The sequence below is a fragment of the Myotis davidii genome, unplaced genomic scaffold, assembly GCF_000327345.1.
Source record: "Myotis davidii unplaced genomic scaffold, ASM32734v1 scaffold10, whole genome shotgun sequence".
NCBI classification, from domain to species: Eukaryota; Metazoa; Chordata; class Mammalia; order Chiroptera; family Vespertilionidae; genus Myotis; species Myotis davidii.
Genome location: NW_006283544.1, coordinates 2,176,717 through 2,199,613, shown reverse-complemented (window position 1 = coordinate 2,199,613; position 22,897 = coordinate 2,176,717). Strand labels below are relative to the sequence as shown.

General features: G+C 40.2%; 1 pseudogene; it reads left to right on the top strand.

The window, feature by feature from the left end:
• The first annotated feature begins 1,811 nt into the window (after positions 1-1,811).
• LOC102774144 lies at positions 1,812-22,438 on the top strand (annotated as a pseudogene).
• The last annotated feature ends 459 nt before the right edge of the window (positions 22,439-22,897 follow it).

The window sequence follows — 22,897 nt, the reverse complement described above, 5'->3', positions numbered from 1 at the left end:
AAATAAAACTTCTCCTAGAAAAAAATTCTTTTCTCCTTAATACTAATGTCTATTCCCATATTTCAGGTTAACATGCTTTTGTAACAACAACAAAATGAAATTGCAAATCTTACCAAAAATCCATGATTCAATAAACTCAAAGGGAGCGCTGTCATCAGACTGTTCATAGGACATTAACCAAAACAAGTGAAAAAGAGTTAAACTAGTTAACACTTGAAGAAAAGCAATATCAACAAGGGTAATAACACAATCAGTGTTTGCAAAAAGATTGATTCGTGTCAAAGAATTAAGAGATGACCTTGTGAAAATTCATAAAGTCCTTGAATAATTTTACAGAAATCATTTCTTTTATGATTGTACTATGCTAAGAAGCCAAGGCAGCAACTCTTCCTTTAGGAGACAGAGCTGAACTAGCAGATGTAAGTTGGATCCTGCCCAAAAGCAAAAACAAAAAAAAACAAAACAAAACAATAACAACAAAAAACTTGATTCATTTTTGGGGGACACGTTGTTGAAAATAAAAACTGAGTTTGGTTAAATATAAGAGCAATTAAACCTTTTTTATAACTCTTAATTTTATTTTTCAAGATGAAGTCTACTCAAGCCTTTTTTTTTTTTTTTAGCCCATTTTGGCCAGCATTTTTAACTGAATTCACTTGAACAAAGTTTTTTCTCCAGTACCAATTATCCTCAGATAGGAGGTTAGGAGGACTTCCTCTCCCACATTTCTCTATCAAAGAGTTTCCAAAAAGTAAACCCATCTAAATCATAGAAAGATTATAACAAGGGTAATTCTGCTATCTGGTGGCAAAACACATAAACAACAAGCGCATGGAATGGGATTCTAAGTTCCAAAATGGGTCTAAGTTTTTATTACATTTTTTTAAATGACAGAATTTCTAATCTGAACTAAAAGCAAACTACTTAAATTTTGTCAAAGAATCATTAACATCAATATAATAAAAGGCTAATATGCAAATTGTCCCCTCAATCAGGAGTTCAACAGGGAGTTCGCCCAGGGGCAGGGCCAGCCAGCCAACCGCCCTCAGCCCCTCTCCTAGGCCTGATCAATAGGCCAATTGGGGTGGGCCAGCCAGACCCCACCCAGGCACGTATTCGTGCACTGGGCCTCTAGTTAGAGATAAAGACAAGAAAGGAAAAGAATGACTACCATTAAGTACTGTGTGCCAGGTACTATTAGGGATCTCACATTCACTTTCAGAGAAAATTTGGATCACTAAGATCTTTCTTCACCAAAAATAATAAAAAAAAAACCTCCAGAGAAATTCAGTTGTCACAAAGATAAACTGTTCAATTTGCCATTGTGATATATAAATGCCAGCTTTGACTTAGTACCATACAAAATGAATTTTAGAGCAAGAAGAGATCTTAAACACCATCTAGCCTGGTATTCTCAATTTACAGATGAGGAGAAAGAATCCAGGGTACTGACTTGAACAAGATGATATAACTGGATAGAGTCAACACAAGGTCTATATTCTAAGTCTCCTGACTTGAGAACCAATAGCATTCTCTCCTTTCTCTTTACTGAGAAATGGTAGCAGAGTTGCCAAAGACTGTCAACCAAGGCCTATTTCACCCCAGGTTTTCCTCATTGAGTCTATTTCTTCCACTTGAAAAGGAATAATAGGATACATCGACAGTGAATTTAGTACTGTTTTCCATACTGAAACACAACAAAATCTTAAATCCTCAAAGGAGGGCTTCAGGGATTCCTTTGTGTGACTTCCAGCCTGGGTAGCTTGTAGATTTCATACTCAGGCGCCCTAGTACAAAACAAAGCCTGCACAATGGTTCTCAAAGTGTGGTCTCTGACATGCAGCATCAACATCAACCGAGAACTTGTTAGAAATGCACATTCTTGGGTCTTATGCCAGACCTACTGGATAAGCAGCTCTGAGAGTGGAGCCCAAAACAATGTATTTAACAAGCCATTCAGGTGATTCTGAGGCACGCTAAAATTTAAGAACCACTGATCTTCACAATCAACACAATGACCACCTTAACAGACTCTGAAGTGATTCTTTATCATATTTAGAAATGCCAACTCACTTGGTGAATGTGTTTTCTTACATAACTTTGGGAGCATGGCACAAAACTTTCCTGATAGCAATCGTTTCAATTTGCTAGTGGGAGTCCATCCCTACCTCTATTTGAAATGTTGAGTTTGTGTTTTGTTTGCTCTTGCTCTTTTATTTATAATGAGTGCTTCTATCAATGTGGAAAGATCAGAAGACAGGAGGAACAATTTCAAGAGCACAGAGTGGACAAGAGACATCTCCATTGGCCTCTCTTCCTCTTCCTTTTGTACCTCCTCTCATCATGCTCAGCCACAACCATCACTTCAACCACTATTGGCCTTGACTCCACTGAATGCTGCCTATATGACCCCTGTCACTTCAGCTCCCATAACTGCCACCTCTGCTTGCTTTGCCTCCACTCTTTCTCTGCCATTACCTCCACCTTGTTTGTCAGTTTGACTGCCTGGTTCCTTAGCTTCCAAAGACTGAGTAATCTCAGTACCTACAAGAGATTTAAAGTCTAGTTGGATCCATCTAATATGAAAAAAAACACACCTCAGAAATAGGAAATAGGAAAGCTAAATAAATTATTCACTGTTCTACAGCTTTTTCAATTAGACCAATAAGATTATATTGTTTCTATTATGTCTTTTTTTAAGAAGGTTAAACTATATATCTCTTTTTAAGGAATACATGTCATAATATTTTTTTAACCTTTCTACCCCGACTCACCCAGCCTCCCAACCATCCTCCCCTGACAACTGTCAGCCTGATCTCTATGGCTATGTCTTTATTTTGCTTGATAGTTCATTTTGTTCATTAGATACCACATATGAGTGAAATCATATGGTATTTGTCTTTCTCTAACTGGTTTATTTCACTTAGCATAATACTCTCCAGGTCCATCCCTGCTGTCAAAAAGGGTAAGATTTCCTTCTTTTTTTTTTATGGCCGAGTAACATTCTATTGTGAAAATATACCACAGCTTTTTTATCCACTCATCTGCTGATGGACACTTGGGCTGCTTCCAAATCTTGGTTTTTATAATTAACGCTGCAATGAACATAGGGGTGCATATATTCGTAGCTTTCTTGCCTGCGTCCAGTTTTTAGCCTCTCAAAACCAAGTTAAATTCTTCCTAGCTTAGGTTCATCAAAAAATTTCTTAACCCTACCTTTTATATTTTCAATGAGCGATTCTTGAGAATAGCCAGAGTCCTAGGGAACAAAGTTCTCCTGAGACCTTCTTGAAGTTATCAACATTGGTTCTGATGGTTTAATCCAAATAACATTATTATTATTTAGTCTGTATTTCAATATCTTTACAAATATATTTCTTCTTTCAACATTTAGTATGTGTCATGGACTATTTTAGGTGCTAAAGATACAGCAGGTAATAGAATCAGGTAGGGGAAGGGGTTGGGGAACCTTTTCCTCATGGAGCTTACATTCTAGAGCAGTGGTTCTCAACCTTCCTAATGCCGCGACCCTTTAATACAGTTCCTCATGTTGTGGTGACCCCCAATCATAAAATTATTTTCGTTGCTATTTCATAACTGTAATTTTGCTACTGTTATGAATCATAATGTAAATATCTGATATGCAGGATGTATTTTCATTGTTACAAATTGAACGTAATTAAAGCATAGTGATTAATCACAAAAACAACATGTAATTATATATGTGTTTTCCGATGGTCTTAGGCCACCCCTGTGAAAGGGTCATTTGACCTCCAAAGGGGTCGCGACCCACAGGTTGAGAACCGCTGTTCTAGTGGAATGCACAAAACAAGTTATAAAATAGTATATTAGATGACAGTAAATGCTAAGGAGAGAAACAAAGCAGGAGTAGAGAATACAAAGGCTAAATTTTAGATAGGGTAATCAATAAAGGCTCATTAAGAAGGGAATATTTGAATATATTGGGAACTCCCATATGTTTTGCTAAAACATGTGTTTGACATGATTAACTGTTAGACGTCCTGTTGATTTCTAAGAATTACCGAAAACCATTTGTTTAACCGTACATTCTGTAGTTCTCTAGGAGTTAACATCAACCTTATTAAGTTTCATTTTCCTGAATTTCCTCTATGCTTTCCCAGAATCGGTCATTTCAGAGATACCAGTAAGAAAACAGCAAAATAGTGGTATATATAAAAATAGATAGAAAACAATGCCGCATCAGACACTGGCAGAACTATTTGTTTCCCAACACACATACAAAAAAATACCATGGAAGGTACTATTTAATAAACAGATTATTTTTTCTTCTGTGCCCTTTCCCACTGAAATAAAAATATCAGTGTCTGTTGTTGTTGCTGTTGTTACAGGCAGCTTCACGAGCTCCTAGAACTCAGCAGCAAATGGTGAACTAGACACCTGAATAGCAAAGAAAACTTGTGGGAGAGAAAAAAAAGGAAGAACCTTTAAAACATCCTTTGCAGAGAGCGGTAATCACCTTTTAGTCCCAGCCTGAGCTAATGAAGACATAACTTACCTACCAAAGCTCCTTAAGTCAGATGCAGTGTCTGTGCTGCCTGGTGGATGTCTTTTTATGTCACTTTACACGTGGTTCACACAGGAACCCAGTAATTTAGCCAAGGTCACATGCCAAGAGCTTCTGTTCTTGTCTATTTTAAAAGTAGAAAACAATGGTTTCCCCCTTCTTACTCTACATGCCAGAGTCCATTGTCCCTTTCTTGACTTCTCTCCTCAATTCTGCAGGAAACACTTAAACTGCTTTAACAAATTGTTTCATGTCCAATCTCATCAGTGACTGTAAAATGACCAGAAATATAGGGAATCCTTGTTAGAAAAAGAAGTGGGGGGAACGGGGGATGTTGTGGGGATACTGGGTAAAACAAAACAAAATGAAAACAAACAAAAAACTTTATATAGAGTAAATAATATCTTTGAATCTGACTTCCCAGGATCATGCACAAAATCTGATGATTTACTCAGTTTTGTTTGAAGAAGATATCCAGTGATGAGACAAAAAATTGAGCTATATAAGCTCTTCCAAATAAGCTATATTAAAGAATCTATGGGTTGCTAATAAAGCTTCAAACTATGCTTTTGTGTAATAAAAAATCATTTTTACTTTCTTTCCATTTAGCAATTTTTCAAGATGATTTCTTCTGGCTCTTAATTGTCTTACTACACCAAATTAGAACTTACCTCCTAGAATTCTTTCTCCATCCCTGAATTCTCTCCTTAATTGTTTCCTGGGTTTTAGAATCAGTTCTGGATTCACATTCTGTCTCTTTTAATTATGTGCTAAGTGGTATATGTGAGTTGGGCCAGTTATTTACTGTGCTGAAATTCACATTATGCTCAAATGGCAACAAATAGTAAAAAATCCCTTTAAATGGTTATTTTGACAATTAGATAATAAGTATAATATAGCCATTGTTAAATCAATATTCATTTCATTTCTTCCTCATCATAAGTTTTCTGTTTGCTTAAAGTGATATTTCTTATTACAAAAGTTTTATAGGGTAATTATCTGTTGGGGAGCACAAGAGACTTGGTCGGAAAGTTGTAAGGAGGATATTCTGAGAAAAGGGAAGTGTGTGGAAGGCCGCCTGCCCTGTTTATCAGAATTGTGACTTAGGGGAGTAGGGGAGACTTAGGGGAGTGTCGAAGGTGGTGCCCCTAATTATCCCTTGACCTTTCCAAACAAGTCTGTGTACGTGCAGACCCCTGGGTGTTTACTGGAATCCTTATGCTTAATCCCTGGAATCCCTTGCCTAGAGGACAATGTAAACATGTGTATCTTCCCAAGATTACTCACCCTACTGATTGCATCTAAAGACAAAAATTCCAATAAAGGCTAACAAGGCAGGCAATCGAGGCTGCCTGGCTTCTTCAGCCAGGCCGTCCCTTAGCCCTCTCCCCCACAGTGAAACTGTGTCAGAGTAATCTGTTCAGCCGTCATTCAGGGACTGCTAGTCAGCCCCGGCAAGGTGGTGGGTGCACCATGTGAGAAGCCCCGGCAATTATCAAAAATGTGGAAATAGAGATAACTAAAATGAAGAAAGTTTAGATTATTAATATTCCTTACAACCAAAGATAACTAGGTTAACACTTTGTACATATCTTTCTGATCTTTTCTTCTATAAGCACATAGAATACTTACTTTTCTTTAATTAACATAACTCATTATTGAAGTGAAACATACAAAAATGCATAAATCAATGAATTTTCACGAAGTGAACACACCTAATATCATTATTCTTTGATGTGCTTTTGGACTTAACAGTAAATCAGGGCCTTGACGGTGCTGGAGCCAGGCTGTGCAGACAGATCGCCGCGGGTGGGTCCAGCTCCGCAGTTTCCCAGTGAGTGACCTGGGATCACCTTACCTTTCTAGGTACCAGCTATCTCATTGTTCAGTGATAACAATTTCCTCAATTATGAAGGTTAAATTAGTCAATGTAAATAATTTCCTTAGAATAACGTGAGACATAGCATTCCTCCAATAAAGTATGCTATTGTTATTATACACTATCTGGGAAGCCTTTTCTCTCACAATAATTACTGTTCCCCTATGGAACTGGGGGTCTTTTTTTTCTTGAGGAATTTGGTTAGCTCCCTTAAAGTCTTCTCTGCTTTCCTCATATGCAATTAGTTAAATGGAAAGTTACGGCCATTCTCAAATAAGCCGCATGTTTCCCTTTGGGGTCAGACTCTCTCACTGGTACCAAGACAGCCAAGTATTTGGTTAGACAGCCAAATACACCCTAACCTATCTTTCCAAACCTAAATCCGTCTGCTCACTTCTATAAGCAGTCCTATCAAGCTATGCTCATTCTCATTTAAACATGTCTTGTCCATTTCTACCCCTGGCTTTGGGTTTAGATTTCCCTGTCTTCTTGAAATGCCTTCTCCTAGCATGCTTTCAAACTTTCCCACACCCCTCCAGGTAGAGCTGGCTCTCACTTCTGAACTCACTGTCGCCCTCATTTGGCAGTCATCGTGCACTGCCTTAATCCCAGTAAAGCCCATCCCGTGCATATATGGCACTTCACAGCCTACAAAACGCCTTTCAAAATGTCTTTTGATCCACACAACAATCTGATAAGATAATAAAGCTGTGACTATTATCTGCATTTTACCATCAAAGAAATTTATCATGAAAACACATCCGTTCCCTGCCTAGAATGCTAGCTAGCTCTTCCAGACCAAAGACATTGCATTTCTCTTAGTTTTCTTGTCCACAAGTCATATTTACTCTGGAATTGATCTACTGCCCAAATCATTGTTATCAATAAAACTATCAAACACTTTTGCGTGCCTTTTACATGTCTGTTGGTTAGACACATATGGTTACCATTTATGTATTTAACAGTATATTGAATGTTTGCTGTATGCCAGCACCACGCTCTATTTTGAGATCCCAAGCCAGGCGCCTCTTTGTTTACATGCTATATTAAGGCTATGTGGGAAAGCGCTGGGTGACGCGCCACATGTCCTAGATTTGAGTACTGCCTCTGTAACAGACATGTAGAGTTATCTTGTGCATCTCTGAACATCAGTTTCCTCACCTCCAATATGGAGATAATAATCTCTTATCTGACCACCTCACAGGACAATTATGTAGATCAAATAAGGTATGCAAGTGCTTTGTTTGCTTAATGAAAACATAAAAGTATCCATGTTATGCAATTAAGAGATGGTTCTTGCCCTTGTAGTCCCACAATCCCTGTTGAGAAAACAAACACACACAAAATGTATGTAAGAAGACAGGTTACAATATAAAATGGCATGTGCTAAGTGGCAGAAAGTGCAAATGTATAATAACCTAGAGAGAACGTGAGAAGGTAGCATTAAGCTTTTAAACTCAGAAGATTTAAACATTATTCCAAATCTTAGTTTGTCCCCTACTTTATTAATGTTTAAAGTGTGAAAATATTCATTCTTCTTGCGGGAATTAACTTTTAACCAGAAATTGAATTAGCTATTTGGATTCTTTAAAAAATGTGTTAATGCCCAGTATTATTGTGGAGGTACCTTACCCAGGTTCATTTCCTTCTTCTACACCTATTCCAAAGGAGCTGCAAGAGTTATTGCCCCCCTCCCCCCGATTTCTGAGGTAAGAAGAATAGGAGAAAATGTGAGGAAACTGCTCTTTGATCTCCGTGCACATCAATTACAGGTAATAAATCCTCCTGCACTGGAGCTCGGACAGGATCTCCAAAGCACATGGACTTTTCCTATTAGAAAATATAAACCAAATAGTGACTATTTGTTGTTTAGATTTATTTTGTGAGTAATGTAACTGAAAAAACAACCCAGCATTGAAGGATGTATCATTTTTAATCTCAGCACTTTTAGCAACTGCCAACACCAGATAGAGTATCTTATTGCAATAATTCAAGGATTTCTCTATTAGTTTCTCTAAGCCCTTAAAGCAAATGAAGCTCTTATGATATAAAACACCTTCTTTCTCTATTTTTTTTTTCAGCTCTCAAGCCTAAATGCATTTCAGGGTAGAATTTTAAATGAATGAGATAAATGAAATTCTATCTAACTGTATTAATTTTTGACACTCTTTTTATGATTCTTTTAAAAAGAACATAGAAACGAATTGCAAGTCTGCCTGCTGTACAGTCATGATGAATAGCGTGCTACAAATACTATTTTTTCAAACTTTTGAAAGACCAATTTAGATGTTTAATCTCTTAGGTGGGTTTACAAACACCCTACATTGATAATTGACCAAGGAGCCTGTGAGTGAGGTTTCTTAAACAAAGAAAAGCACTCGTATATGAAAGGAAGCGCTTTCATACTTTTTCTCCCTATTGTTTAACCTTTTGTTCCCACCACAGATATCTACACGTAGTTCTTATCTCTGACCTTGAGGAACCGTATAGCTTTAGCGAAGCTTATTTTTAGATCACAGATGACCTTCAGTTGATATCATTGAGCTCTGACCTGCCTCAGTGATCTGCTCACACAAAATACATATGCTGAACAGTGCTGGTGTGTGCAGTAGGGGTAAGTGAATTATTTACAAAAATTTGAGTTGACACCTTTTATCAAATGTGGAAAGATGAAGACAAAACAGCTGCTATTGCTGTCGTAAGCAATCTGCTGGTGATTGAATAAAAGTGTCAAGAAAATGGCTGCTTGATGGCCTTTTGTTCTCCCTCATCCAGCTTGATGTTAGTTTGAGCTGTCAGTTAGGAATCACGGCAGTGTGATTTATCAATAGACTGAGTGACCTTCTGTTTTAGCTGGTGGTAGGACTGGAAGACAGCGCCCTCTACTGCAAATACACAGCTCTTCCTCTTAGTGTGCCATTAATCTAAGCGAGTGGCTTGCATTTGCTGGAAGCAGCTCACCCTTATGATAATTACAGCTTTTTAAGTTTTGTCCTGTATCAATTGCTTCTACACATTTATTAAAAATTATTAAAATAAAAAAACTTCAAGCATATTTCTATACCTTCCAGCAAATTAATTTACAAAATCAGTATTTCAGATAAAATGCTTCCTCCTTGCTAATTAAACTGCAGAATAAGGAAACATTATCTTTGATAGCAAACTGAATCTTTAAATAGTGTTTGGATTATATCGATATTAATAACCCATCTGTATTAACTCAAATTACTTTATAGTCTCTATAAAAAGAAGCATTTAGACTTATTTTTCTGCCTTATAATATCATGGTCTCCTCAGGGAAAGATATTATTCTCAATCAGAGCTTTGTGGGTCCTTGAGTGATATGAAATCATTGTGTCCCAGCACCTTACAAACGAGTATTCCTACTGTCATCATGTAAACATATGCATTTTTAAAAGTAGGACTTTCTAATTTAATGGATATTTATTTGATCCCAAACACAAATAAGATGAAAGTAAATTATGAGGAAAAGGATATTCTAGCAGCTATTGAAAAGGAAATATTGAATATATTTAAAAGAATTAAAATAACACCTGATTTCCGATAACACATAATCTTTTAATGTTCAGGTTAATTTGCTACAATGTGCTACAAATTCTGGTTTTTTTAAAAACTGTTAGATATACACTATTTCAAATACATTTATTTTATCTCTAAGGTATTTCATAATTTTCATTTTAAAATCTCGTCTTGTATTTTTAAATCAGACATGAACCACCATTGTGTAGGTATTATTTTGCTGGTTGTATCACAGACTTCAGTACTTAAAGATATTTTCTAAAGCTGTCTCTCTGCAGTCTCTCTTAGATGTGGCTTTCATTGCACCACAGATTAGGGCAGGCCAGGTGAGGAATATGAAAAGATGTGCTTCCCTATTTCACACAATTTCCGCTTTGTACTCCATGCTTTTGCCTCCTCAGTTTAATTATTATGTGGTTGCCTCCCTCTCACTAAGAGAGCCGAGCTTGGGCTTCGGACCTCAGTTCCTTGCACGGCTTTGACTTTTCCTCTCTCTCCTGATATACATACACACCATGACTTGTTCATAAAAGATCTGCAGCAAAGTTGAATAATATGTAAATTTTATGTTGTAATGAATTAGGTCCTAAGATCTTTAAAGGTCAGACACCTGGTATAATACATCACATTTTTTAATATCAACTGCAAAATAACTGTAATAAATTTTTCCAACACCACATCCTCACACACTGTTACCCACAAGGAAGCACCAAAGGAAATGTGTCATTTGTCAAAACATGCAGAAAAACTGGCATGTGTACAAGTCACTTTAAAAGTAATGCTCAGGTTAGAAATAGCTTTCCAAATGAATACTTTGTGGTTAAACAAAGAAAAAACAAACTAGTGCTTGACCAAAAGCATCTCCTGGTATGTGAAAGAATAAGAAAGAAACAACTAATTCTAGGATAGGTGATAAAAAATAATTTTAATTAGATACAGGATAATGTGTAATTTATAAGCAAAAAAAGCCTTATTTGTTTATCTTTAAGGAAAAATTCAACTGGCATGGAAATTTAAGCATGGATGAGTGAATGGGCTGTTATAAAGTTGTATAACTATCTGAGTTATAGAAATTTTATAGTTGCTATTAAAATAAAAATATTTATTTCTTTTATAATGCTATTTGCAAGTTTCAATTAAAATTCTCTATTATAGGAACATTTCTGTCAGCAAAGGAAGGAAAAGAGATTTGCCTGCGAATAAAACAGACTTTGGGGATTAAAATATGCAAACCCACATAAGTACTTGCTCCCATTTTCATCCACCCCATGCCCCTATTCTCCAAAGGTGTATTTTTTTTAACATGAGATACAGCATGGAGGGACCTAGAGAGTATTATGCTAAACGCAATAAGCCAGGCAGAGAAATACAACTATCACATGGTCTCACTCATATGTGGAATCTAATGAACAAAATAAACTGATGAACAAAATAGATCCAGTGACATGGAAGCATGGAACAGACTGACAAATATCGTAGGGGAGCGGGGAAGAGATTAACCAAAGAACTTATATGCGTACAAGCATAACTCCTTGGTGAGGCCTGGGGGGTGAATAGGGGTGTGTGGGAAGGAGATATCTGTAATACTTTCAACAATAAAGATAAATTGGGGAAAAAAGATACAGTGAAATGAACAGATAGTCAGAAATGTTCACCTTTAGAGTATTTAATGTTGATCCAGACAGGTCCCCGATAGGGCAATGCTATTGAAAGCACGTCCTTACAATATACTATATTGTAAGTGGTTATTTTACCTACACTCCCTGGAGCTGATATTCTGGTGGGGTGGGGAGGTAGACAGTGAGCAAGCAAATAATTAAATAGCTAGCATGGCAATAAATGTTCAGACAGAAATTGAGACTGTATTTGAGAAATACCTGAATGAATTTATCCATGTAAGTAGTTATTGTGTTTTAAACTGGAATATGCTTAAAGAAAGACTGATCACTTAAACAACCCATTGTATTTTTTCTAACATTTTCTATAATGGTTCTGTTAGCACATACATATGGCATCAGTCAATAGTTGCAAAGTGAAGTGGCAATTTTGTCCATGTCATTAAGAGGCACCCCATGAGTAAAAAAAATTAAAGCCAACGTAGTTTTAGTATTTGAAAGTTCTGGAAAATTGCCAAAATCCCCCCCCCTTTTTTTAATACATACACACAAACTTAACCAATCTATTCATAACCTTTATAGCCAGATCTAAAGTGAACTTTCTAAGCTGAGGAGAATGAACTCCACCCCCATCGTCTCCCACCCTCCCCCACCCCAACACACACACACACACACACACACACACACACACACACACACACACAGCAGCTGAGCACTGTGTTTTTGATTCCAACCAATCCAATGCAGAGCTCAGTAGACAAACTGAGGGGCGTAAGGAGATCAAAAATCAACCTCTCAGTGTTTAGTTTGTTCAAAATGGGCAATGAGCATGAGGAAACTATTTAAAGAAAAGAAATGTACAGTAATCTAAGGAAAACAAGTTAAAGTAAATTGAACCCAAAAGAATGTTTTAGAACATAAGATAATGCTCATGAAGGTATAGTAAGAACATGCTATTGTTCTTACTACAGAAGTGTCAATTTCCTTTGTTTTCTGGAAAACAATTCCAGAAAGTAGGACTCTGGTAAACAATTTGGCAATGTGACCCATTCATTCTTTTATTTAACCAATGTTTATTGTGTGCTTAGTTTGTGCCTGACAGTGAACAAACACAAAACATAAAAAATTCCTGCTTTCATGGAGCTGATATTCTGGTGGGGGAATATAGACAATGAGCAAGCAAATAATTAAATAGCTAGCATGTCATATTTTGGTAAGAGGGATAGAGAAATCGTTTTAATTTGCAGGGAAGGGAGCAGCGTTATGTGGTTACTTTAGTAGAACGGTCAAGAGTAGCTTTATTGAGAAGGTAGAATTTGAGCAAAGGCCAGAAAGAAGTAAAGGTTATCAAGGGGTGGCACGCAGCCATGTTTCATCCCAGAATTCTACCTAGACCAAGCTCCAGGCCATCAGATTGGTTTACTGCCAGTAACAAAGTTGGTGGAAAGCTCACCTCCCTATATGCTCTCTCCTATGGTGAACATGTGGCAGACCTGCTGCCTGGATAGCCCTGTACTAGAGAACCCAACCCTGTCTTGGGCAATCATGCAGGCACCCAGCAGCCAAGGATGCCCAGGGCCCCTGGGGAGCTGTCCTCTGTGCTGACAGGCTGCTGGGCCAAGGCACTAGAACACCAGCAGGACAGGGCTAGTGTCTTGCTAGCCTCTAAGCAGGGGGTAGCCCAGCCCATTATAACACCCCCATGAGCACTTGGCCTGCTTCTCCCTTTTCTGTCCCAGTTTTGAGCATTCTCTGAGGAAACTCATATTGGTACTTTTCCTCCATCGTATGGAATTAGCAGAAATCAAAACCAGGTATATATCTAAAGTTATCCGTCAGTTATTTAAAATAGAAATAGCCAGTAAAAGGCAGAACTGTAACTTATAGTCACGGTAAATTAGATATATGTGTGCATAGAAAAAAGACAGGAAATAAATTCATTAATGTCACAGCCATAGTTATGGAGCAGGTATCAGCAAATTATGGCCCAAGGTGCCAAATCTGACCCAAGGCTTGTTTTTGTAAAATTTTACTGGAGCACGTTCATGCACACTTGTGTAGCCTCTTGAAATACAACAGAGCTGAGGAGTTAAAGCAGAGACTATATGGCATACAAACCTAAACCACTGACTGTCTGATCCTTGACAGAAAAGGTTTACTTGCCCTTGGTCTACAAAGGTTTTGATTTTCTCCCTGTGTCTCTGTATATTTTATCTTTTCTAAAGATAAAAACACATGATGGTTATAGTCAGAAAAAAAGATAAACACAATCATGCATCACTTAACAAGGAGGATACGTTCTGACAAATGCATCATTAGGTACTTTTGTTATTGTGAGGAAATCATAGAGTGTACTTACACATATATAGATAGCATAGCTCACTACACACCAGGCAATATGGTATAGTCTACTGTCTGAGGCTCCAAACCTGAATACTGTAGGCAATTATAATACAACTAGTGGTCTGGTGCACAAAATTCGTGCACAGGGAGTGGGGGGGGGCATCCCTCAGCCCGGCCTGCACCCTCTCCAATCTGGGACCCCTCAGGGGATGTCCACCTGCCTCTCATAATAGGACCCAAGATTCCCTCCTCCAGCCAGTCACAGGCACCCGGGACCCAGGCTTCCCTCCTTCTGGCTGGCCACAAGCACTCAGAACCCAGGCCAGCTTTACCCAGGCCGGTCACAGCTTCAGGGGACTGTGGGCTTTGCCCGGGCTGTAGCCGCAGGCACCCAGGACCACAGGGCAGGTGGCTTGTCCCTCTCCTGGGCCACAGCCACAGGCACTGGCATCCAGGATCACGGGGCGGGCAGCTTATACCTCTCCCAGGCCACAGCCTGGCTGGTCCCCATTCCTCTCACATGAGCTCATTTGTGCCTGGTTGGTCCCCATTCCTCTCTCCCCAGTGTTGAGTGTCTGAGCAGTTCCTGCATGAGGGTGTGAGGGCATGAGGGCATGATGACCATTTGCATATTAACTCTTTATTATATAAGATAATAAAAATCTTAAAAGGTATGTTATTATCCAAACAGTATTTCTCCATTTCACTGGTACAGCAATTCAGGAGGGTATCCTGAAAGCGTAGTTGGGTCATCCAGGACTTCTCACTGTTTCTGTTGTACAATGCAGTGTGTGCTTATTGACATGCTGTAGACCCTGGGGCTCTCACTGTGCCAGATCACAAAGGTTTCAATTTGTAGCCTGCGACATTGATCCCAAGCAAGACTGTTGTCCAGTCCTCAAAAGGCCTGAAGCCTGGCACTGACTTGGCCTCCTTATACATGAAAGTCCTTTTCGGCATAGTTTGCAGAATGGAGGTTTCATCCATACTCTTTATCTGCTCTGCAAGTAATGTTTCTCCACAACCAGCTTATCTAGGATTTCCAAAATTTCTTCAACTGCCTTCACATCAGCACTCACAGACTCATCACTCACTTTCACATTACGTAATAAATAACAATTCTTGAATTGTTTAAAACACCCAGTGCTAGCAGTAAATTCAACATCACAGGACGGTCCAGCCTTTTCTTTCAACATCTCAATCGCTTTGCTTTCGATGTGATTGTCATGGTGCTGAGAGGTGCATACTTCTGTGTCTGGTCTTCAATCCAGGTCACTAGAAGTTTCTCCTAGTCTGACAAAGACCCTTCTCAAACTTTCACTAGTCTTGCTGCCTTCCATGAATGCCTTTAACAGCTTCCGTCACATGGTTTTTATTCTTTAAGATCATAACTATGGTGGAATGGGACATGCCTGACTGCTGAGCAATAACCATCACTGATTTTCCACCTTCATAGTCCTTAATCACTTTTAGTTCTGTTTCCAGGTCAATTACTTGATGTAGTAACATTAGCAGTAGATTTTGTACACCTAGAGACCATGATGAACAAAACAACGTGGGATTAAATCAAGCACCAGAGAAAATGATGCAATCAAGAGATGCAGTAAATGAGATGTATAAGGCTTCTGCCAGTGCAATATGGCAAACTTTTTTTTTATAAGTAGAAAGAATACACTCTAAAATAATGATGAAAAGGTATAGTATAGTCCTGACTGGTTTGGCTCACTGGATAGAGCATCGGCCTGGGGACTGAGGGGTCCCAGGTTCGATTCTGGTCAAGGGCGTGTACCTTAGTTGCAGGCACATCTCCGGTGAGGGTGTGTGCAGGAGGCAGCTGATCAATGCTTCTCTCTCATCGATGTTTCTGACTCTCTATCCCTCTCCCTTCCTCTCTGTAAAAAATCAGTAAAATATATTTTTTAAAAAAAGGTATAGTATAGTAAACACATAAACCAGCAACATATTCATTGCCATTATCAACTGTTATATACTGTACATAACTGTATGTGCGAGACGTCTATACCACTGTAGTGCAGTAGGTTTGTTTACACCAGCATCACCACAAACACGTGAGCACTCCCAAATATCACAGCTACCAGTCACCAGGTGATAGGACCTTTTCAGATCCATTATAATCTTAATAGAGTCCTGGTGCATGAAATTCGTGCACGTGGGGGGTCCCTCAGCCTGGCCTGCACCCTCTCCAATCCGGGACCCCTCGGGGGATGTCCAATTGCTGGCTCAGGCCTGCACTTTTAACAGATGACAGCTTTATTGTTGTTTCTTTCTTTTCATACTTAAACCCATTGGAATTAGTAGGTATTCAAAGTGTGCATAAATTTTGAGGGGACACCCTGTATATCTCTAGTCAGCAGTGAAAGGACCCAGCAGCGAGTTTAGAACCCCCAGACAGGGAACCTTGCTCACTCCGCGCATGTCTCCCCACTCTACTTTCCACCTTCGCAGGCAGCGGGAGAACCAATGTTTTCTCTCATTAACTCGGAAAAGCACGTCCTGTCACCCACTGTCCGGCAGGAGTGCGCTAGGCCCCAAGCAAGCAAGGCTCAGTCAGGGCACCCTTTGCTCATGGACACCGGCACCCAGAGTGCACATTCCTCCTCCGCAGTCACCTCAACTCTCCTGCCATTTCACTGAGAGGACGGACCTCCTCTGGATTCCTGACCTCGAACGCTGACCAAAGGCACCTCAGGGAGGGCCACCCGCGCCCACCAGGTGTGTCTGTCCACACTTGCTCCTGCCTCAGCACCTGCATTAGCCCCACGGAGGCGATCTCGTTGCCTCACTGGCCTCCACGGGAACAGGGCAACTCCACTCCGCCCTCTCACTGTCATCTCACAGCCGCCCACCCCGAGCACCCAGAACACCCAGACATGCCCCAAAGGACATGAGCGTGCCAGAGGGGACGTGCACACGTCGTGGGGGGCGGGACATAGGCACGCCAGGGTTGACAGAAGTGCGGCACAGGTGCTGGGGGAACGTGTGTGCATCATGGGCCAGGACTGTTGTGCGCGAAAGTGGGTGACAGCACACTGGGGGACATTTGCACATGAGGGGAGAGGAGAGGATGCACATACCAGAGGCCTGCGCCTGCACAGATCCACAAACACGTGTGGCATGGTCAGGAGGATGTCAATCTGGTCCACCACCATGGCTGTCCCTGTGATCGCACACCTTCTGGGCCAGGAGGCGGGACTAGGGCAGCCGCTCCTCAGCACTGATGGCCTACACATGCTGCTTCAGCTCGGCCTGCAGGCTCCGTTTGGCACTGCTCACAACCGCCACCACCATGTGAGGAGTACAGGCCGCTCTCCAATGGGCCCCAATTCCCCCGCCCCTGTCCCTGACACTGCAAGTCCCTGCATGGCGGGCAGGCCTCTCCACCATGGCCCCACCCCCATCCCCCAACACTGCAAGTCCCCGCCCACCACGCCTGCTGCACACGCAACCTGCTGATCAGTTGTTACTGTGACGGTATCCCAACCAATTTGCATATTACCCTATTATAAGTATAGATGGGACCAGCTTTATACACGTGGTTTGTTATTGACCAAAACGTCATTATGAGGGGCATTATTATATATAATTGTGTTCTTTTCTGTTGTTTATAAATATACTATAAAATTTTGAATGGTTATTATCAAACCCAGTTTGATCCTCAGCCCTTGTTAAATAGCTTATAATGTGGGTTATAAAATTACCAAACATTTGTTGCTTGCACATATTACATTTCAGGCACCACTGTAGGCACTTTGCAACTACTAATTCCCATCTTCATAATAATTCTATGAGACAGGAATTATTATTATCCCTTTTCACAGATGAGGAAAGTGTAAAACAAAGGAGGTAAATAATTCACCCACATCACACATTTGTACACTGGAGCCAGAATCAAATCCAAGGTGCGTGGAGTCAGGCTCCATATTCCAAATCCTACACTGTGCTGCCTCCTTGTGACTATTTAATTCCTGTACTGCCTGCATGGAAGAAAAATGTACTTTGTCCACGGCAAAAATTAGTTCTCTCAAGTTGACACTCAAAGTTTGAAAACTTTTGCAGAGACTGAAAGAGGAAAGAGGTAGGTGGGAGAGAGGAAAAAAGGGATAGATGTGGTAAGTTGAATTTTTATAGTCCAGACTATATTAAAAAGGGCATTCATGGAAAAGGATCTGGTGTTTTAGTCAGGGTTCTCCAGAGAAACAAAACCAATAGGGTGTGTTTGTGTGTATATGTGTGTGGGGGGAGGATAGTGAGGTGGGGACAGATTTATTTTAAGGGATTGGCTCAAACAGTTGTGGAGAATGGCAATTCTGAATTCTACGGAGCAGGCAAGCTGGCTAGAGACAGACTCGGGGAAGCACTGATGTTGCAGTTTCAGTCTGGAGGCAGAATCCCTTCTTTCTTGGGGGACCTATTTTTTTTTTCTCTTAAGGTTTTTAACTTATTGCATGAGGCCCACCTGCATTATGGAAAGTAATTTTCTTTATTCAAAGTCTACTGATTTAAATGTTAATCTCATCTTTATGCTCTAGCCAGTGTTTCCCAGTGTTTAAGCATTGGCCCTTGCACCAAATGGTTGAGGATTTAATTCCCACACGTGGGAGAGGCAACCAATCAATGAGTCTCTCTCTTGTATGGTAATAGGGAAGCCCAGGAAGATGTAAAATCACTTACAGAGTGCCTGACACATAGTTAGTGGTCAGCATATGTCAGTTGTCATTATTTAGATAAAAAAATAAAAGAAACAAATTAATTTTCCAGAAAAAAAAATTAAGTAGTTAGGCATTTAGGGACTAGATTATGAAGGGCTTCTGTGCCATATGAGAAATTTAAATCTTATCTAAAGGCAAGATAAAACTTCAGAGAATTTTAAGCAAAGGAATAAATCATATGAGTTATATTTTAAAGAGACTTATTTCATAGCAGTGTGAACAACAGAATAGAATACAATTTTGAAAAGTCAGAATAATCAAAAGGAGGTAGCCGATTGGAAAGGTATTTGGGAGGTAAAATTGGCAGTTGTTAAGGAATTTAAGAAAAAGAAAACACTTCAGTGAAAGGAAATGCAGCATGAGAGAGAATTCTGGCTTAAGAGAGAATTTCTTACAAATAGGTTTATAAGTGGCTCACCAGGAAAGATCATAATACCCTTTTCTGGAGGTCTTTAAGAATGGGATGGAGACACCACTGTTTGGTAGCTGAAGGCTTGAGCTTGGTCAGGAGTTGATCCACTCTTTTGATACTATGATTTTAATGGAAAACCAAAAGGCAGACATTACAGTGTTCAGATATAATATATAGTATTTACAAGGCTTAAATCATGTACATCTTCTTATACTGTTTTTAGTTACTTACAGAATGTTTCCCACTCGCCTTTAAATATGCTATCGCTCTCTGCCCATGATTTTTTTCCAATAATGTTTTCATTATGCCTCATCACTTTATGACAAAGACATTGCTGCATAGTGACTTCATTACTGTAAAGAAACAATGTGAGTTTAGAGCTGAAAAAAAAAAGTATAATTAAAAGCATAAATTATGGCTGCTGTCAAGACAACAGACATTAACACTGAAACTAAGAGCATAATGCAGAAATAGGTTAGGTTTATGCTACCTGAAATCATTTTGAACCTTGAGTGTTTTCTCTACAAATAATGTACCCAAAAGTTATTATGTTTTTTTGAACAAGGAAACTAGGTGAACTATATTGCCTCCTGTCTAGGTCTTTTCTCCTCTTCATACATGCTACCCTGATATTACAAGGTGTTATGAGAACGTATTAAAGGCCAATTTAATGTAAAGTAGATGTCATTTTTAAAAAACCAAAGAAGTTATGAAGATAGGCACTAACAGAGATCTTTAGTCTTGTACAAAATCCAAGGAAGTTTACCCAACATCTAAAAAAAAATATCATGATGTTTCAACTACCATCTTCTAAGTAAAATCTCAGCTTTATCAATTCTTTAATAGTCTGAGACAGCCCTAACCGGTTTGGCTCAGTGGATAGAGCATCGGTCTGCGACTGAAGGGTCCCAGGTTCGATTATGTACCTTGGTTGCCGGCATATCTCCAGTAGGGGGTGTGCAGGAGGCAGCTGATCGGTGTTTCTCTCATTGATGTTTCTAACTCTCTATCCCTCTCCCCTCCTCTCTGTAAAAAATCAATAAAATATATTTTTTTAAAAAGCCTGAGACAGAGGGACATGCTTTCATTACACATTGTCCTCTCAAGCTAGCCTAATAATGAGGTTCAGAAAGCCATTCCCCCATTGCTAGCACTCAAGGACACTGTGCTTAGAGAGGAGACGTTTGAGTACAATTTTAGTCCTGGGAATTTTTACCGGACATGTTTTTATCTAGAATGGTAGGCCTCACAAACAGAGACCCACAACAGAGGACTGTGTACAAATAGAGGGCACTTAGCCACTTTATTGAAGGTATTACCGAGGAAATCTATAATTTTTTCAAGGGACTAGAATAGATGAGCTCTACAATTACCTACCACTCAGAGGTTTTCAAATCTATAGAAATGCGCACGCACACACACACACCCTGAAAACTTTGACACTGAAAAATAACAAACAAACAACCCTTTTCCAAAAAACTTCTATGTTTTTTTGTATGTGTATCTACATATACATTTCTATATATATGTTTTAAAATTTATTTTATTGTTGAGAGTATTATAGATGTCCCCCATCTTTCCCCTTTGTCCTCCTCCACCTGGCTCCCACCCCCTCTCCAGGCCTTCACTGCACTATTGCCTGCGTTCATATACACACATGAACTCTTTGGTTAATCTCTTCCCTCCCCGACCACCCCACTTCTCTCTGAAATCTGTCAGCCTGTTCCATGCTTCCATGTCTATGGTCCTTCTTCTAGATCTTTTTGTATGTAGATATATATAGGTTGATATATGCACATATAGATTATATATATAGTGTAGAGGTATATATCTATATGATTCTAGGTATTTACATATAGGTATATAAAATAAAATAACATAGGTTGCCATGGTGGCGCTGGCAACGTGGCGGCCCAGAGATGATGATGCTCCAGGACAGACAGCCCCAAACAGTACAAGGTGGCCCTGAAGAAGGAGAGATGAAGGAATCGTGGGCAGGAACTCGCTTGCTTCAGAGACTCAGGATCCTCAGAGAAGGAGGAAAGGGAGGAAACTTTTATAGAAGAAGAAGGAGAAGGAGAAGAAAAAGAAGGAGGAGGAGGAGGAGGGAGAGGAAGAGGAGGAGGAGGGGGGGAGCTGGAGAGGGGGGAGGAAGAAGAAGAACAAGAAGAACAAGAAGAAGAGAGGCTGTTAGAAATAGAGAGGCAACAGTTACAAGAGGAGTGGTTGCTGCGGGATCAGAAGACACAAGAAGAATCAGAACCAAGAAGGAAAAGGAAGAGGCAGCTAGAAGTCGGCAGGAAGAACAGGAGAGCAAGCTAGAGGAAGAATGGGAAGAAGCTCAGTGAAAACAGGAAAGAAGGAGGAGCAGAAGCTGTAGGAGAATCTAGAATGAAAGGAGGCTGCGCAGAAGAGGCTAAAGCCGCTGGAAAATAGCAGCTCTTTGCAGATCCTAGAACCAGCCACGGACCTGAGAATGATGGGGGAAGAGTGAGTTAACTGTGCGATCTACAGTAAAACTGGAGCTTGCAGATTCGGAGACAGGTGTTCTCAGAAACACAATTTGCCAGTGTCAAGTCCCACCCTGCCCGTCAGCGGCGTGTTCAGGACATTTGGAATATGGAGCAGCGCCCAGGGGGTGCCCGCGACCCCCACGCCAGCCCTGAGCGCAGCGAGGAGGAGGCCCACCTGAGGACGTGCTCCCCAAGGTCAAGAACGCGGGGAAGGTGATCCAGTTCCCGGCAGCTGCAGCATGGAACCTCATCTGAAGGCCAGTGTGTATGTTCAGTGCCTGTGGGAAGAGTGCCGAGAGGCCCTGTCTCTGTCTAAGGGCGGGTGGTCTGCAGGAGGGCAGCCCGGTGCGAATTCTGCCCGGTGACCCGCTGGGAAATGGCCATGTGTGGTCTGTGTGAAATACAGCGGGGAAACACTGCAACTTTCTTCACGTGTTAGGACATCCCAGAAATGAATTCAGGGAATTCAGGGAAGCCAATAGGGACCTGTCTCCAGATGGGTATGGCTCATCCTTTGGTAAGAGCTCAGAGAGGAGAGAGGACGGGCCACCACCACCAGCACCACGGCAGGCCCAGGGGGAAGCCAGGTGTAGCCCTTTTCTGCAAAAGGAATGGAGAAGCTGAGAGGAAAAGGAGAAGTAGACACGGGGGTCGGAAATCTCACAGACACACAGCAAAAAGTCGTGAGAGGCACAGTTCACGAAGTAGAGAAAGAAAAAGGGACCACAGCCAGGGCCCGGGCAGTGGGAGGTGGAGCTGGAACAGGAGCAGGAGCCTGAGTCCCTCTGGGTCCAGGAGTCCCCATGGGAGGAGGTCAGGCAGTAGGGACAGAACTATTCATAGTCCCCAATCCAAATAAACTGATTTTGTTTTTAAATGATCGCATATGTTATTTATTATGGCTGCTCCATACTTAGAGGGCCCTGAACTTCAATGAGTTAGCAAGTCTGGCAGAACCCTATGTCATCTGGAACTCTATTTTAAATAAAATACTCTTATTTTCTGATAATTTGTGTGCTTCTTTTAGAAAACCTAACTGTATAAATAACATGAATATTACTGTAATCCTAACCCTTAAAGATAACCAGTTAACACTGGAGCATTACTCGAGTAATTTTTCTCTACTTATGGGTATATGCACATTTTTCACTCAAAGAACATAGATGGTGGCAGTTGAATGTGCTTTTTCTCATAAAATATTGTCATATTTTCTTAAGGCCTATTCTTAATGTTATTTTTACTTACTACATAGTGTGGATCTATTAATTTATTCAACTATATCACTCTTGTTGGATTTTAAGTTAGCTTAAAGTAACTT